The 19,288-nt window shown below is 41.8% G+C and overlaps 1 protein-coding gene across 2 annotated transcripts in view; it reads right to left on the minus strand.

Moving 5' to 3' along the window:
• The window catches only part of Rbm47 (RNA binding motif protein 47), an 83,077-nt gene that overhangs the window by 11,284 nt on the left and 52,505 nt on the right, over positions 1 to 19,288 (minus strand). For both annotated transcript variants that reach the window (XM_027390787.2, XM_035453400.1), the window contains exon 3: positions 18,038 to 18,149. The gene's annotated coding sequence lies outside the window, so the exon portion shown is untranslated. The remainder of the gene's footprint in view (positions 1 to 18,037; positions 18,150 to 19,288) is intronic.

Genomic DNA, 19,288 nt, shown 5'->3' on the forward strand with positions numbered 1-19,288 from the left:
AGACCAAACCTCCATAAATAACCAAGTGTAGCCTTGAACTCTCAACCTTCCTGCCTCAGCTTCCCAAGTTCTGGTTCAATACAATTTTGGAGGAAATGATAGGAAAGCTGTCACTAATTACCTGTGACTAATAGTGCTTCAATGGGGTAAGAATTATTAAATTAAATTTTTTATTTAAATTAAGTAGCCATGGGTAGCAGTGGTGTGAATGGTGTCTACCTTGATTACGGGAGCAGAGTGTAAGGCTGACATTAAAAGTTGCATACAATGCTTGTGTAATGAAAAGGTTATGTTACCCTGGCTATCTTGGAACTCACTCTGTAGACCAGGCTGGCCTGGAACTCACAATGGTCAGCTGGCCTCTGCCTCCCCAGTGTTGGGATTAAAGGCGTGTGCCACCACCACCGGCTCTGAATGAACTTTTTAAAGAGTGAAATCTATCGCATTATTAGACAAATGAATTCTATAGAAAAATCGAGAAATTGTTGGAGAAGTGGCTCAGCAGTTAAAAGCAGGCTCAGGACTGTCTGCAGCTTCAGTTCTAGGACATTCAAAACCCCCTTATGACCTCTATGGGCACCAGGCATACACATGTTACACAGACATACATGCAGGCAAAACACCCATACACATAAAATAATAGCAAAAAAGAAACAAGCGTCATGGCTGAGTCTCCCCACCCTTTTCCTATCTTGTGGGCTAGTATCTGAGTCGTGGCTTCTTCTTCTTTGCCGCTTCATATTTTAGAAACATTCTGACATAGTCTCATGCTTTGTTAAAAAAAAAAAATCACTTTAATGATAGCCCAGGTTTCATGATTTAACTAGAACCAGAAACACTATTTTTAAAATGTTGAACTCCACCTTGTGTATGAAACTATACAGGGTAAGTTCAAGAATAATTAAAATGGCTGAGGATGGGCAGGTCATCGGACAGGGCTTGACTAGCAGGCGTGAGAGGCCCTAGACAATACCCAGTATCAAATTAGAAAAGAAAAAGAAAAAAGAAAGCTGAATATGATGTCACACATCTGTAATTTCAGTGCTCACAAGGCAGAGGCAAGAGGGTTGTAGGTTTGGGGTCAACATACAAGGCTTTTTGAGCCCTTGTCTCAAAAAAGCAAAAAAGAAAGAACCACAAATCTATACTGACACACAAAACAGAGATATGTATTTTCAACTGAACCAAAACAGTCCTCTTTTGGCTCATTTGCTGTAACAAGAGCAGTGGGGGTGTTCAAAGTTGGAGGGGGCCCTGTAGTCAGAAAACATGGTTGAGTCCTAGTTAACCCTTCCTAGTTGTATGACTTAGCTATCACATGAATCACCTTCCCTACCTGTAAATGGGAATCCCAATGATAGTATTAATTTTAGTATAATAAAATAAACCAATATATACAAGATACTATGGTAGTTTGAGTGAAAAATGTCCTCATAGTCTTGGTCCTCTGCTGGTGGTGTGTTTGGGGCAATTTGGGAAGTATAGCCTTGCTGGCGGAAGTGCATCACTTCCTCCAGGGAAGGGCTTTGAGAGCTTAAGGTCTTGTCCTACTTCCAGCCCCCACTCTGCTTAGTGTTTGTTTCAAGATGTCATCTCTTAGCCTGCTATTCCAGCCTCCTAGATTGCTGCCTGCTGCCACACTGTCCCAGCTATCACGGATTCTAACCCTCTGGAACTGTAAGCTCAAATATTTCTTCTTTTTCCCCCAAGTTGCCTTGGTGATGTTAACTTATCACAGACACTATCAACTGGAGCCCATTTTTGCTTTGAACTCAGATTCCTCCTGCCTCAACCTCCTCAGTGCTGAGATTAATTACACAGGCACGCACCACACCATGACCATCTTGATAAGGAACTTTGACCTATGCCCAGAACATTGCAATAGCTCAAGAAATGCAGGATTATCTTTGATTCCAATTCTGGTGAAAACTCAGACCAATTTTTATTTGAATTTTAGTAATTTTATTTTATTATTTTATTTTATTTTGGTTTTTTGAGACAGTTTCTCTGTGTAGCTTTGGAGCCTATCCTGGCACTTGCTCTGGAGACCAGGCTGGCCTCGAACTCACAGAGATCCTCCTGCCTTTGCCTCCCAAGTGCTGGGATTAAAGGCATGCCCCATCAACGCCAGGCGAATTTTAGTAATTTTAAAGACACATTTTTCTCGGCTCTTAATATCTTCAGGGCACTGGTGAGATGGTTCAGTGGGTAAAGGCACTTGTCACCAAGCCTGATGACCTGAGTTTGATCCCTGGAATCTATAGGGTAGAGAAGACCAAACCCTGCAAGCTGTCTCCTAACCTACACAGATGCCTGCTCCCTTATCTATTCAAATAACTGTCATAAAGAATTAATGTATCTTTGGATACTGTTTCTGTCTATTTATCTTATTTTCTTTGTGCTTCAGTGTTTGCAAGTTACCTTGACAACAGCTCCTTATCATAAAGGTTTTCTTATTATACATTTGGAATGATATATCGGTCCTCTAATTGCAATGTGAAGATCTCCTTCCAAATGGAAGATGAGCACATGTAGTTTAGGGGACCATTTAAAATCAGTGACCTGCAATGGAGGATACCAAACACACACACAAGCATAGGTATGATCAAGAGGGAGATTCTATGTGTTACAATAAAGAAACCATGTCACTAATGGATGGTCACAGGAATAGAACTCATGCCTTAGTATAAACACACCCTTTAAAAAAAAGTGAGAAGTGGCTGTGAAGCAAAAAGAAAAACAAAAGACAATGAAATTGGGATTTCGATAGAGGCCCTTAAAAAATGATATGCCTTTAAAATGTATTTACTTTATTCTTTAATTGGTATGTGTGTATGTGCCTGTGCATGTATATGTGCCTGTGCATGTGAATGCCTAGAGGCCTGAAAAGGGTGTCAGAACCCCCGGAGCTGGAGTTACAGGTGGTTGTGAGATGAATGATGTGTCCTGTGAACTAAACTTGGATCCCCTCTAAGAGCAACAAGCTCTCCTAACCACTGAGTTGTTTTTTCAGCTTTTCCAAAAGTTAGACCTTTCAAAACGGTATACTTCCTTAGCACACATGAGGTCTTGGGTTTCATCCTCAGCATTGCAAACAATAAATAAATAAGATACTGCATTAGGTGAGCACAAGCTCTACTCTCCTTATCATCATGCCATAGTTAAATAAGTTATATGGAATCTTGATTCATAAATTTGAGGCCAAAAGTTTAGACATAATAAAAGGTAATCATTTACTTAATGCCTTAAAAAGGGCCACTATGGGGCTAACATGTCTTCTCTTCAAACCCAATAGCAGATTGGACTAAGTCAGCTAGACAAGCTATCGATGGGGCTCAGAAAATTCCAGCTGTGGGCCAAATATGGTCTGCCACTTGTTTAAGATAAAACCCTATTAATAAAACCATATCCTTTAATGTGGAGTGGAGGAGAGAAAGTAGTGTCGATGACTGCCATGTTAGGGCTACCATTAAGCTGAATAGTTAGGATACAGGCAGTATGGTCCATAAAGCCTATGGTGTTCACTCTCTAGCCTGGTCCCTTGGTATAAAGAGCCCATTACCATATATGTATATGAAACTGTCAGAGTGTGTTGACTTAGCATGTAGATTTAACTTGCTAAGTCCATTCACTTTCACTCTCTTTGTTTCCTAGGCTGATAAGGGCTTAATTTCAGAACTGCTGTAAAAATTCTAATTTATTGGCTTTCTGTATATGTGTGTACATGTTGTGTATATGCGGGTGGGCAGGTTTAATTCTTACATAGTGACTTTCTGTATATGTGTGTATGTGTGTGGGGCTGTAGAAGCCAGAGTTCAATGTTGGATATCTTTCTCCATTGTTGGACACCTTATTCTTTGAGGCAGGATTGCTTACCCAGCCTGGAGTTTGCTGATTTCACTAGACAGGCTGGCCAGTAAGTTTCAGGGAGCCACCATTCTCTGCCCACTAAGTCCCACCCTCTAGCAATGAGGTTGCAGGCAGTGCATTGCCATGCCCAGCTTTTTATGTGAGTGCTGGTGTCCAAATTCAGGTCCTCATGCTCTTATAGTAAGTACTTTGTTGAGTGAGTCATCTCCCTAGACACAACCTATTTTATATATAGTAGTTTGTTGTTGCTGCTGTTGTTTTGTTTTCTTTGAATTGGCTGGCCTGTCCCAGGTTAGCCTCCAACTCACAGCAGTCACCTTGGTCAGTCTCCTGAGTGCTGGTATTTCAGGCATGCATCACCACTCACTCTGACAGTTTCATACACACACACACACACACACACACACACACACACACACACACACACACACATTCCCATAGTCTCACTCCCATCCCTTTCTCACCCCCTCGGCCTCTCATTTTATTCTAAGCTGCCTTTCCTTTTATAGGGATAGTATTTATGAAATATGAAAGAAGAAATATCTTGTGAATGGGATGGCTCAGCTCCCGACACCACATGTGAATGACAGTTTAAGAGACAGAGGTTGTTTTCACTCTTCATGCATCCACCGTACACCCACCTATCCATCCACCATCAAAGAATTAATTTATAAAAAGGAAAAAATAGGCTTGGTGGGGGAAGAAATAGAAAAATTAGCCCTGGGGAGCTGGAGAGGTGGCTTAATGGTTAACAGTGCTTGCTACACAGTCATGTGAATTGGAGTTCAGATGCAAGTACACACACAAGCTGGGTGTCCTGTAAACATTTGTAACTCCAGATCCAAGGATGTCCACACCTCCTTTCTTGCCTATGAACACACATGGGCATATCCACTCACACAGACAGACAGACAGACAGACAGACAGACAGACAGACAGACAGACACACACACACACACACACACACACACACACACACACACACACACACACACACAAATATAAAATTAGCTGTGGAGACTCAGTATGATGTCACAAGCCTGTCATCACATTTGGGAAGCAGAGGCAGAGATCAGGAGTTCAAGGTCATTCCCAGAAATATATCAAGTTCCAGGCTAGCCTCTATCTTGAGAAAACAAAACAGAAATCCTAAGGAATGTAGTTCGGTGGCAGAGTACTTGACTAGCAAGTCAATTACTAACACCATTAAAAAAGAAACCAAAAATTTGCCTTGGGCGTGGTGGTGGTGGTGGTGGTGGTGGTGGTGGTGGTGGTGGTGGTGGTGGTGCACACCTTTAATCCCAGCACTCAGGAAGCTGAGGGTCATGCCTTCTAGACTAGCCTGTCTACAAACAAAACAACAAAAATAACCGAGAATTTTCTCTTTAGAAATGAAGAGCAGAAGCATGGCAGCACATTGTGTGTGTGGGGGGGGGAGGAGTGTCCGAGACAAATGCTGAATGTTGAACGTGACAAGATCCCTGCTTAAGGTAGAGGTGTGGACACAGTAACAGACTTCAGAAGCTGACCCTTGGCTACAAGTAAAACAAACATCTAGAGTTCAGATTCTAGATAAATAGTGCAGACTTACGTGGCAGGGAACAAATTTTCAGAGGACCAGGCAGAGCAATTTCAGAGCACACTAAATGGGAGTCAGAGAGCAAGGTCCATCCAGGCTCCTGTGGCATTAATGGGGGAACCCTGTAAACTCTGTAAACTCACAGGCTCATCTTTAAAGCCTACTATGCAGCATGCCGGCAGAGTGCTGTGCTCTGTGGATGTGTACTATGTGAATGTAGACTAATTCATTCCAGGCCTCATGTCTACAGAGGATATTATCAGGGTCCCTACCATACAGACGAAAAAACTGAGGCACAGAGCAATCAAGAAGATTCTCAGGTAATGGGCATCAGAAATAGTGTCAGCCTGGTTCAAAGTTCACACTACAGGTACTCCAAAAGGTTGTCACTATAGGGCAAGGATTCAATGAAATGGTATGTGAAGGGTTCCTAGGACAGAGCCTCATAAAGGGGGGGGGGGGCGGTGTCAAGGAACGTCACCATAAAAAAATTGAATTTGGGGGCTGGAGAGATGGCTCAATGGTTAAGAGTACTGACTGCTCTTTCAGAGGAGCTGGGTTCAATTCTCAGTACCCAGCTGGCAGCTAACAACTGTCTGTAATTCCAGTTCCAGGGGACCTGACACCATTGGCAAAATACCAATGCACATAAATAAATAAGTAAATAAAGATAATTTAAGAAATTGAACTTGAATGTGAGGTAAGAATGCTGGCCCTATGTAAGATTCTGGTGTTTACAGAAAAGCAAGCAAATGGTTCCTAGAGCCAGCTTTAAACCAGTCAATGTGAGAAGCCTAGCCTGTGAGTTCCGGTGGAGACTGGTGTTTCAGCCACCCAGGTGCCATTCGTCACAGGTAAGCTAAGATGGCTGTGTCATTCTCCACTGGTGATGTGGCTCAGGCAACCAAGGGTAAATCTGTTCCTCATCTAACCCTTGGCTAGTGCACTTTGCTAAGGCTGTTCCAGAAAAAACCTGAAGAGACTGGCCACACTGGATGCAAACGGTCCGAGCATCCTGGTGGATACCTGCCACACTTAATTGAGGCTGCCCCCACCTCCCACCCCCATGAGAAGTAATGTGTTTTCAACATGTACAAAGAGAGCACGTGTTGGGTGGGTTCTGCCTCCCCCGGGATTCTGGCATCCACCAGGATACTTGGAATTCATTCATTCAGCTTGGCATCTGCAACAGCATGAAGATATACTTTCAAATTAAGCTGTTGCTATTCTGGATTCTGTTAGAATTTTTGTCCTACGTCACATTTACACTTAGAGGGCAAACTCATGGCAAAAACCTTCAAAGACTTGAATTACAGATTTAGTACCATTCAGAGCATCTTTCATTCTGACTTTAGCTTTTAACTGGCCCAGCAAATGTTGCCAAAATACTTAGAAAACATTTCTAGTGTTCAGAAACCAGTCTTTATGATCAAATATGAGTTTAGAATTACTTAGATTGACAGTAACTTTGGTTCATAGCTCTGTGAGGGGTTTGTGGGTGTTGTGGGGTGAATCACGTGTGCCACTTTCTAGGCCTGTCCCATGAGTTCTGACTTCCACTCCCATACTCGGCATTAAGGTGGTTTAGACAGCAGCTACCTGAGAGGGTTCAGTGACATTTGAAGACACCTGACTCACAACACGCTAGAAAGGTTAGCAACTGCTATTGTTGTTTTAGTCACTTAAACTGGATGAAGTGGTTCATACCTATAATATAAGCCCAGAACGCAAGAGGCTGAGGGAAGAGAACTAGGAGATGGTGTATGTGTGTGTGTGAGGTTGAGAGGGAAAGAGACAAGAGAAAAGATGGGGAGGCACTTTAAAGCCAGAATCCAAATTTTAGGGAGGGCTTGGTCACTAAAGTTGTAAATAACCCCGTGACTTACAGAGATGCTCTGTGAAGAAGGAGGGAGGTCACCACAAACCAGGGGAAACCAGGCAGGAAAAATTAGCTGCTGCAGAAGGATTCTAACATGTGGCACTTAGCTTTTTGCTCAGTGCCAAGTCACCGCTACCCACTTGAGTAAACATCGAGGATGCCACGCCCACTTTCAGGGCTCTGGCATCAGGGCATGACTGTGAGTCTTAAGACTTAAAGAGTAAAAGGAGTCCCATTCAAAACCATGCCATAGAGTAAGAATTTACCCAGGGGCCCAAACAAATAAGCAGTGGGTGGGGGGGCACAATGACAATGACAGGTTCATCTCCCACCCCACCCCCACCTTCACTAATTGCCCTCTGCACACATAAAAAAACTTCTGAGCCTCCTTGCTGTAAGCCAGATCCTAAAGAATGAAGAGACCAGAGGCCATGACATTCTGGCCCCTACTTTTAGTTGCCCCTGACTGAGGGAGAGCTCGTGTCCCAAGGGCTCGCCGTGTTGATGCTGGTACAAAATCTGTTATGGTAAAGGACATCATTCAGTGAATAGCTGTGTTTGATAAACAGAAGCAAAGCCAAGAGGCTCAATTTTCCCAGGCACTTCTATCAACACAGTCCTGAAAAGGAGACATTTTGCTGTGGGTTCCCAGGGACACCAGCTGTATGTCCCAAGAGGGATGAAGCAACTTGCCAGAAAGAAAGGGCAAAGTAGGGGGATTTTCTACCCCCGAATTTGACAGCACACACAAATATCTGCTAGGAATGTATTGTCTTGGTCTCTTTATAGGTATCACACACTTTACACTTGTTCTTAAGTTCATTGGGTGATGCTGAAAACACACATGTGCCTCCTGGGCTAAAGCGCTTTAGCCTCAAGCAAACAGTGTGCATGCACGTGCGCACGTGTGTGTGTGTGTGTGTGTGTGTGTGTGTGTGTGTGTGTGTGTGTGTGTGTGTGTGTTGAGTGGGGGGTGTTATCATTTCCCTCCTTACTTTAGCTCGACAGACCTGAGCCATTGAGATTTGGCAAGCATAGACTGGTAGGCAGAAGAGAGAAAGATGCTGTCGCCATTTCTATCAGATGGGACAGCCTGAAGAGATGCAGTGTTATTTTTCTCTCCCACGAATGGTCTCCTTATACAGAGTCCCAGACTCTGAGCTGCACAGGAATCCGAGGTATCATCTAATGCAGGAGTTTGAACCTTCTGTAAGTCTATCAACATTTTGGCTGTTGTGAGGCAATGCCCTTGGCATTACAGGAAGTTTGAAAACATCCATGACCTCTACCCATAAGATACACAAACATGTGGCCCTACAATGTTGTGACAACCCAAAGTGCCGCAGTAAAAGTTTGTAGGATAGGGAATATATGAAGTTGCTCTTTGTGGAGAATTGCTATGGAATCTGTCTTGGAGTCTCTGAGACTGTGTATAAGAGTAGAAGTTGTTATTTTATGCTGTCTACCCTCGATTTAAGTCTGATGTCTTCTCTTCTTTCCTTTGAACTCTTCTCCACCCACCTCGTAGTCCAACGTGGCCTAGTAGTCCATACTGGATTAGAATTTACTGATCCCCCTGCCTCTGTTTCTTGAGTAGCTAGGATTACAGGCATGTACCACCATACCAGGCCAATCATGGTACCCTTGATCTGGTTCCTACTTCCAGGGCTGCTAAGTCTGAGACATGTGCTGTTCAACGGGACAGTCCGGTGTCCATGATTTAATAACTACTTATTTAATAATGTGGCTGAAATGCCACCAATTTTATTTCTCAAGAGCAACAACTACCATCAAATGCTACTGTCACATTTTGTGGTCTGACTAATCTGTTACCACAGGCCGACTGGCAGGCCACAAATGAGACTTCGGAAATCAGGCGAAAGACCCGCCAAGCTATCACAGTGTCTCATTTGAATGGAGAACAATCTGCTCTGGCATACCTGAGAACTGCTGACAATATGGTTTTCAAGACTTGGGTTATTCTCAAATATCACTACTGGCTTCTATAATGACATAAGAAGCCTCATGTAAGAGTCATATATTTTAAGACATATTATGAACATTCACTGAAAATGTGGTCTTGGAATACAGTCAGTTCATTGGTACTAAAGTCAAGAAAACAATATTTAGACAGTCATTCTCTCACTAGTTGGGTACATGCTGTGTACTAGGCTGTGCTAGGTACTTGGGCATGCAACGGTGATCACTGCATGGTCCTTGTGTTCATAGTCTAGCAAGAAAGAGGGGAGATCAGAGGGAACACCATAAGCAAAGATAAGCAAATGTGCTGGAATTGTCTGGAGTGGCTGAAATGCAAGAGGCATAAAAGGGATGGAAGAGGCCCATGGAAGGCAATAGAGCAGGATGGTGACCCAGTTGAAACACACCCCTTATTTTGTGTGGAGACAATGGGAAACCAAAGGCCATGAAGCTTGGACATGGCTAGAAGGCCTCAGTTGAATCCTCAAGTGAAAAAAGGAGTGGTTTTTGCTCAGGATTTGGTCAATGCTTTTAGGAAGTACTCTGCCAAGGACCCAGGAGATATGAGTAGCATTTATATGGAGACAGGAGATCTAGAACCACAAAATGAATGGCACAAGATAAACCCAAAGGTCTCTGTGTCTTGTCAGTCACAGTTAGTATCAGGCAGATGGCTCACTGTCATTTCCCTCCTTTCAGACAAGGTCTTTCTCCAACACTTAAACATTAACTCCAAGTGGATACAGTCTTTGCCTATTTCTGATCCTCCAAGTTTGACACTTAAAGGACAATGCATATTTGTTAAAGGTTTTATACTTTCCATCTTAACAAGCTAACCAGTATCAATGCCTATTTTTGTACAAAGCACTGTACTGAGGACAGCACAACAAGGTCAGGAGGAAGCTCACACAAACACATGGGTACTAGGAGGTCACATATATCCATTGAGCAGACTTTATTGTGTTGGCAGCTAAGGCTGTTAATAATGTAGATAACCAACAGTGGGCCAAGTCAAACCCAAGGAATGATCCAGCTATGACATGTGAAAGTAACTAGAGTTCTCCATACCTCTGGCTGGTTACAGATTCAGATGCCTTCCTTATTCTTTTATCCTTAAAACTATGTTATCACATATTATATCACTATTAATGTGAATTCATTAAAACCATAAAAAGCAAATCCTGTTTTATGACCAAATCATGTAGCCCCTTGAGAAACCTCAGGGACCATGCTCTCCTTCTGTACGTCCAGCATTTCTGGAAAAGTGACTGTAGAGTGTCCTTAGTTTATGTGTGGAGGACAGGACAACAATAAAAGAGGTAATCCTTCTTGCAAGAAAGGAGATGGACTGGAAATAATCTCTTGGAGAAATATCTCAACATCAGCCCAGCCCAGGGCTCTGGTTAGTTAGAACTTACAGTTCTTGAATTCTTGAGTATAAGACATCGAATTGAAGTTCCTTAGTTCTTAAGACATTTCTGTGAGTAGACAACTTTAGAAAAGCAGTCAGAAAACCAGGGCCAGGAAGCCAAATTTGCCTTTCTGGATATTTTTACAGTTTTATTGCAATACAGCCATGAACAATGGCATTAGCACTGTCTATGGCTGCTTTTATGTGACAAAGGTAGGGTTAAATCATGGTAGCAGAGATTATAAGTTCTTGTAAAAAGCTACCAAATGCTAGAAACCCCAGTTCACTGAATTTGAGACCATTCCCCCCCACCAAATTTTTTTTTCCTGAATGATGCCATTAATTAATCAAGAGTCTCAGTTCCTCATTACTCTAACCTACCAAATGAGCAGTGCCAACAGTGATCAACATCTCAAAGAGTAATGAAGGAGACACCATGTGCCAAGTGCCTACACCCAAACTGAGTCTGATAAGCTCCTTCTTGAAGGATGGAAGATTGAGGCAATCAAATAACCTGAAATCGGACAAAGACAGACTTAGGTGTAAAGCTGATGGCAAAATTCATATTCACTCTACCAGGATATTTTTTCTTTGCTTCTTTCTCACATATGGTGCTAGTTCCGCCAGTATCAATGTAATGAAATCACAATCAGTGGGGAATGGGCCTAGATCAACACAGATGAAGGAAACTAAAACCACAGCTCCATGATAAAGCAGTTGGGAAGTTATTCCTTATTACCATAGCTCACTTTGCCTTCTAGCCCTCAGAGTTCTGCACAATAGCTACTCCTAGTCCCATGTAAAGTAGTTAATATATCCAAACTGTATTCTAAAATTAACAACCCATGGAGTAGCCCAGGTTGGCCTTGAACTGACCAAGGGTGGTGTTGAACTCCTGATCTTCTTTCTTCTACTACCTGAGTGCCGGGGCACAGATGTCACTGACTATCTGACTTAAACAGATTCCATGCAACCTAACTTTCAGAGTGGGAATATGGGCCTAGTAGTGTGGATGGGACTGCACACCTAGGCCCTGAGTTATATGCCTTCACAGCCTTGCTCCATCCTTGGGAAACAAACATCTTCATACAGTCACTCAGTACTCCCCCAACCCAGACAGCAGTTTCACTATAAAATGGTGATAATAATAGTATTAACTAAAGAAGTTATGAAATATAAGAGTGATCATAAGCTTTCTAAAAGTCATGAATGGATCGTGGTTAAGATGGAAAACAAAATGTTTTTACATGGTATTGTGGGGGTGGGGGGGAACCCAGGCTCTTAAACATACCAGGCAAACACTCTACCCCTGAGCCACACAACTAAATTGGGGATTATAATTTAATAAAGATGCCCAACTTTTGGCAGTAATGTCTTTTTATATTTAAAATAAAACCAGACAGTCCAAAAGCAATAGGCTCAGATGTCTTTAAAAAAATTTTAAACTGGTGTATAAAATGTATTTAAAGAAAGAATATACACAAAAGAAAAAATACCAGCACTCAGGAAAACAAAAAAAGAATGAAAAAAATGATTATTTTCTAAGTTTTTTGAATTAATCTTTCAAGAGATGCAGAAAAAGAACTTCCCCAAATACAAACTGATAGTCACTGTGATGATGTGGCAACGGCATTTTGTCCTCCCAAACTCCTTACTAATGGTTACACAGTAAAAACATGGAATCCTGTTACGGTCCTATGGCCTATGAACACATGCTCCTTGGAGCATGTCCTAGTATGACCTTGACCTTGTGTGGGACATGTGAAATAGTAGTTTACAAGAATCTCACAGGATTCTTTGTAAGAAACATGACCAACTGCCTGTCCTGTAACAAAGGCTGTGGACTACATCGACACAGTCAAACATTAGCACCAGTTTAGGTGCGTCCTGGTTTTGTTTGGTTAACATTAGTCATTGCAGCTCTAACCGTGAAATAAGACATAGATCCTGTTTGATGTGGATGCCCTACCATTTTAATGACTTGAAGACAAGTGTCCCAGTGAAAGAGAATTTCCCCAGGAACTCTCCACAAGAAGGAGAATAAACTAAGGATTTTTTTCTAATAGCAGATGGAGACTAGTACAGAGATCATTCACTGGCCAAAGTACAGAGAATAAGTGATAGTGGCACAGTCCTTGCCCGTAAGGCTCAGGGAAACTACAAGATGGGGAAGAAAGACACTGAGAGCCTAAGGACCAGGATGTTTGCTGCTAGATAGCAGCTTTCTCGGAAGCTGCACCTAAAAAAGACTTACACAATGAAAACACCAGTCACCATGCCAACGTGGATGAGGGACATTTCACAAGGCCCGGTCCCAGAAGAAGAGCTATAGGCAACCAATAGCTGCTAAGAGAGGGACAGCCAGCTTTTTCCAGGGACAAAATAACTCCAATAGTTTATCCAATCCCAAATGGTCAGACCTAAACACATGTACATTGAGTGACACTGCATGGACTCAGTAGGTCTCATATGTGTAATAACCATAATTAAAGAAGAGGAAATCATAAATTTGAGAGGAACTGGGAGGGGTCATGGAAGGCATTTTAGATGAGGAGGGATGGGTAGAAAGAATGTAAATATAAGAGTTATATGTGAAATTCTCAAAAAAAATTAAAATGTGTTTTAAACTGGGTGTGAGGAGTTTTTGAAATTAAAAATATTTCCTTGAGCTGGAGATGGTTCAGGAGTTAAGGGTACTTGTTGCTCTTAGAGAAGGACCCAGGTTCAAATTCCAACACCCACATGTCAGCTCACAACTCTGTAACTCCAGTTTCAGAGGATTCAATGCCCTATTCTGGCCTCCATGGGTACTAAACACACATGTGGTGTACATAAATACATTCAGGTTAAACACTCCCATATATATTATAGGTACATTAAAAACATTTTTTCAAAGGGCTAGAGGGATGGCCCAGAGAATGAGAGCACTTGCTACTCTTCTTACAGAAGACCTAGGTTTGGTTCCCAGCACCTACATGGTGGCTCAAAGGCATCCACTACTCCAGTTCTAGGAGACCCAAGACCCTCATGACTTTCACGGGCACTAGACACATATGATGCACATACATATGTGCAGGCAAAACACTCAGACACATAAAATAATTCTAAAAACGTCTGTTTTCCAATGCTGTCGCTGTATTATAGGACACTACAACTATAGTCTCTGTAAAATGTAAAATAAATGTTCTGGTGAAAGACAATGAAAAGATGGGGATGTCCTGGGATGCAGTCGGAGAAACCTTTCCTTCCTGGAGTTCTCTGCCACATGGTGGGGGATCTTGCCGAAGCAGCTCACAGGTTAATCTGACACTAACCATGCAATGTAGAAGCTCACAAAGGTCCCTGTGTACAAGCACACGAAACCCAAGCTCCTCAGCCTCACGTCAATCAAGCAACACTCTCTCCATTCAGGGGAAAACACACAGGGCCAAGCTTTCTCCTCATTCACCCTTGCTTTCCTTTTCTCGTTCAAGTGTTTTTCTCTCCTCTTAGACTCTCATTTGCGATCTCCAACTTCCAACTGCGGTCGCCTTGGTTAATAAGTACCCAGTGTAACAAGTGGGAATCGAGCTATGTGGCTATCTGACTGCTCCTTGTTTTTAGTGCTTGTTGAAATAATTTCCTCCAGTATGGTCATACATGGTTCATGATCAGTACATCAAGGAGAGCTTAGCTATAAAAAACTGAAAGTTCATTTATCTATAAATGAGTTTTGAAGGTGAAATGAGCGTGTTATTTGAAACAAACAACTTGCTTTGTTTGCCTCCGAGTTAATGAAAGTAGCAAAGAGGAGGAGAAAAGGCAAGAGAGGGGCAAGGGGAACCATTTTGCAGTCTATACAACTTACCTAGGCAGTAAAAGTTGCATGGATCGACAACTGCTTATATTAACAGTTCTAGAAAGTAAAGCAATATTAAAGAATGCTACTTAGTCTCAAACTCACATGGACATACTGGGTGCTCTGAGTTTGTCACACGTGAAAAGACTTTCAAGGGAAATGCACTATGCTAGTCTCACAAATGGTTTTTAGAAAGCATAGGCCATCTTATGCTATCCAAAATCAGAAAATGTAATTTGCTCAGTTATTTCTTCATTTTCCAAATCTCCTTTTCATGGCAAAGTAAGAAAGAGATCCCACAATGGCCAAAACAGTTTGTCCCTTATAAACCAATCCCAGTGAAAACCAGAAGAGGGGTAGGCCTGGTAAACTCTGTCCCAGAGACTACCTTAACAGATATAACACTAACTGATTTGGAATTTGGACACTGACTCCCCATGCCAAGTGTTCCGATGTTGAAAGTCTAACTGAATCTTGTTCCGACAGAGAATCCTGTAACTGGGTTGCAAATGCAGCCCTGCTGTTATCTCAAGCCCAACACAGAGCAGTCAGCTCCCTGCAGACCTTTGATCCTAGGAGGGGCAGGGTACACAACCACAAGTTTCTTCCTCAAAATTCTGCCAGGAAGGGAAGGTGCTGGATGGACTTCACATTTTATATTGGAAGCATATGTAGGTTCTGCCCACAGTAAAATGTCTGGAAACACAGTTTGTCCATGGTATTGTGGGTTCAGTTTAGCATGACGAACAACTGACTTTTGTGCAAATGGTGCAGTCATCTACCTACAGCTCAGGACCCCAACCACAAGAGTATGTCCTCTCTCCTTCCCTCCACTGCCAAGTATACATCCTTATACCACGTATACACAGATGTGTGCAAAGCGTGCCTAAAATACTACCCGCTTCTGGTGTTATTTGGCTGGGGATTTTATCAAGCAAAAATGCTGGTATTACCACTATATGCTAGTAACATATGCTAGCTGTTTCCCTAACCCTTCTCTCACCTATCTTCAGGACGAGCAACCAAAGCCTACTAGGAAAATACTGCAGATGAAGGTTCATTGCAAACATCTGAGGCTTAGGAGTAACGAACTTCTGCTTGGCACGTGCCTTCACCCAAGATTTTGTGGGATTAAAAAGTACCTGTTTACAACGAACCCTGGCCCTAAACAATATGCAAAAACTAACTTAACGGAGACCAAAGGTGTAAATCTAAGCTCCCAAACTGAAAAAGAAAATGGGAGCAAAGATTCATGAATTTGTTGCAGAACCATATGTATCAAAGAAATAGGTAAGTTTCATCAAAATTAAAAAATTGAGCCAGGTGTAGTGATGTAGTAATCCGTACACTGGAGGTGGAGGGAAGAGGATCAGGTGACAAGGCCAGCTTGGTCTTACAGTTTGAGCTCCAGGAAAGCCAGGACTACACAGAGAAACCCTGTCAAAAAAAAACCAAAAAAACAAAAAACAACAAAAACAAAAGAAAACCAAAACAAACCAAACAAAAGAACCTTTAAAACTTGGTTGGGATGAAGCTCAGTGGCAGAGCACCTGCCTAGCATGCACAAGGCTCTGGGCTCCATCCCCAGCACTGCAAAAGAAAAAACACCAAAATCTTGTTAATCAAGATTAGCACCATAGAAAAATATTTGCTAATCATATTCTGTGAAGAGCTAATGCCCAGAATCCACAAAGAACCACAAACTCAATGCAAAGCAAGCAAGTGACTTGATTAACAAATGGACATTCGATTTGAACACACTTCTCCAAGATACAATGGATGTATGAAAAACATTGAGCATCATACATTGTTAGGAATGAGAGAATCAAAGCCAGTTTGATACACCATTTTATACCCAATCATCAAACAAACCCCCTTACTATAGCCAGTTAAGTGGACAAACTAGACCTCTTTGTACAATGATGGTGAGAGTGTAAAAACATGGTGGAAAATACATTGATGCTTCAGGAAAAATATATATATAGATAGATACTGAAAAATTTCTACACCACGATAAGCCTCTCTGCCAATGCAGCAATCCAAATCAGACCAAATCAAACCGAATTAGAAAAAGCCCACGTTTAAAGGATACAATGCTCCTGGATGGCCTTCGAGCACCCCAGAGAGGAGAGTGGTAAGAGAGACCAGAAAATCAGTCTATTTTCTGGGAGGAAGTTTAAATACCCTGTGGGAGTGGTCTTGAGCATCTCTTGGGGAGGGGTCATCATTTGGTTGGCTATCTAAGGTGCAGCAGGGTTTGGAGAGATAGGAGAGGTGGCTTGGGTGGAACTTCCACCATAACATCCCAGACTCTTTGGGTATATGGATGTTAGGGGCTGGGGTGAAGCTTTCACCATAGCAAATACTTTGAATTTACCAAATTTACATAATTGCTAGATGTAAATCCAAAATAAAATCAGGACTGAGAGATGTTGGTGGGAGTGTTATTTACAATAGTCAAAATCCAGAAACAATCCAGATTTCTGCTAATGGATAAAGGTTTAACAAAATGATCTATGCCTTACAATAGAATATTATTCAGTCTTACAAAGAAATGAGCATTGTATGAAACTTGAAGATATGCTTTATGAAATAATTTGGGTACAAAAGAAAACATATCACAAATTGGAAAGTCTGACGTGACAGCTGTTTCTGCTTTATATAGCAGGCAACAAGGCCAGTGTACAGAGAGTATGAGGACAACTCCAAAATTGCAAATACCATCACACTGAGTCTTCTGTCTGTCTTGTACAAAGAGCTTTCCTAGTGTACGACACATTAAAAGATGTCAAAAGACTGGTAACACAGGCTGGGTGGAGGCAAGAGGATCAAGAGTTCAAACTTAACTCTGAACAACAAGAGACTCTCTCAAAAGACATAACAAACAAAGAAACAAAGCAAGAAGAAACAGGAAGGAAGGGAGAGAGGGAGAGAGGGAGGGAGGGAGGAAGGAAGGAAGGAAGGAAGGAAGGAAGGAAGGAAGGAAGGAAGGAAGGAAGGAAGGAAGGAAACACTGATTCCCTCTGAGAAGTCAGAAGTGGATTGTAAGCAGCCTGAGTTACCCTGGGTCTCTTCCCACAGGCAGACGGAAGATATGTCCTCTCAAGCGACAAAGGATTTGTAGCACAGGTTCAAAAAAAAGTGTAATATACCACTAATTCACCATGTAAACACATGATGCCTACATTGCCTAACAGCAGATGTCCTGTTTGATAGGAAGGGAAATTATATTCTTTTTTGTTTTGTTTTGTTTTGTTTGTTTGTTTGTTTGTTTGTTTTACAAGACAGGGTTTCTCTGTAGCTTTGGCACCTATCCTGGCACTCGCTCTGTAGACCAGGCAGGCCTCAAACTCACAGACATCTGCCTGTCTCTGCCTCCTGAGTGTTGGGATTAAAGGCATGCACCACCAACACCTCCAGGAAATTATATTCTTACTTAAAAAGGAAAGGAAAGGAAAGGATTCCAGGAAGTGCACTCACTAGTTCACCAGTTCAATTGGTCCTTGTTCTCCAAATGGAAGACAGAACAAGAAAACGAGGGCAGATTCAGGCAGCTTGCTTAGGATTTCTCTGTTCAATTCTTGAAGTTTCCCTAAAGGGTTGAAGGAAAGAAAAAATGTTAGAAAATGTTTTGTTTTGCTCTATTTCAATGTAAATTTCACATGTGCCTAGAAATTGAGGTTGCTTTCTTCAGAAAATAAACCATTACTCTTATGTTCTCAAGAAACCAAGAAATGTAACTCATTATCTCACCCCTGAATAAGTGCAGAACTGGGACAGGAATATTACCAGTTTTTTTTCCCCCCCATGGGTGTGCTTTGACCTTTAGAACCACTATAACTTAAAGATAGGCATACTGCTTTGAAAGAATGCAGATGCAGCCCAGAGACTCAAAAAAGACATACTACCTTATATTTACATAAAAATATCTAGCTGGGTGCCTCCTGCATGGTCTGTGGAGTTACGCTATCCCTCTCGACTGACTGACTTCCATAGCGGGTCTCCAAGACCACAGGAACAAGGCACTTGGGATCCACCTCCAATGAGAGTGGCTTACTCTCTCCTAAAATCACAGTCAAGATTTTTTGAGAATTTTTCCTTTCAAGGAGAGGGCTATGAAAAATGAAAAGTATTGAGTTTTAGGTTAATCTTGGAAGTCGTCGTACAAAACATTCAAATGAAGAGAATGTAAAGTCCAACTAAACTGTTCAAGAAACAGACATTTTAGATAAAAATATTACAGTATATCCTACCTTTCTTCCATGTCTGAAGATATATTCTACCCAGCCTTTACAACTACCAGCCAAGCTAGCGGAAGATCCAAATAGTGTATGTATCCGCATTTTTAAATTCAGTATGATTTCAAGTCCAGACTAGATGTTAGATTAGTTTTTAATGCCATCATGACCATATCCTGGTCTATGTGTTTTCTTTGAGACATGTGTTTTCTTTGAGGCAGAGGCATGCTACATATCCCCAAATGGCTTGAAATTTGCAATTCTCCTGCCTCTGTCTTTTAACTCTAGGGATTATAGACACAAGCCACTAGGCCTTGACTGGTTCTTCTGTCTTCAATTTCCGGCAAATCCCTTCACTTGTTAGAAGTGCAAAATACAGTTGAATTGCTAGGTTTTAAATAGCTGTTTATGCCACTGTTGTTTTTTGTTTCTTTATGATTATTTTCTGGTTGCAATATGTATTCTTCCACCAAAAAATTTAGCCAAATAAAGA

The sequence above is a fragment of the Cricetulus griseus genome (genome assembly GCF_003668045.3).
Source record: "Cricetulus griseus strain 17A/GY chromosome 1 unlocalized genomic scaffold, alternate assembly CriGri-PICRH-1.0 chr1_1, whole genome shotgun sequence".
Lineage (NCBI taxonomy): Eukaryota > Metazoa > Chordata > Mammalia > Rodentia > Cricetidae > Cricetulus > Cricetulus griseus.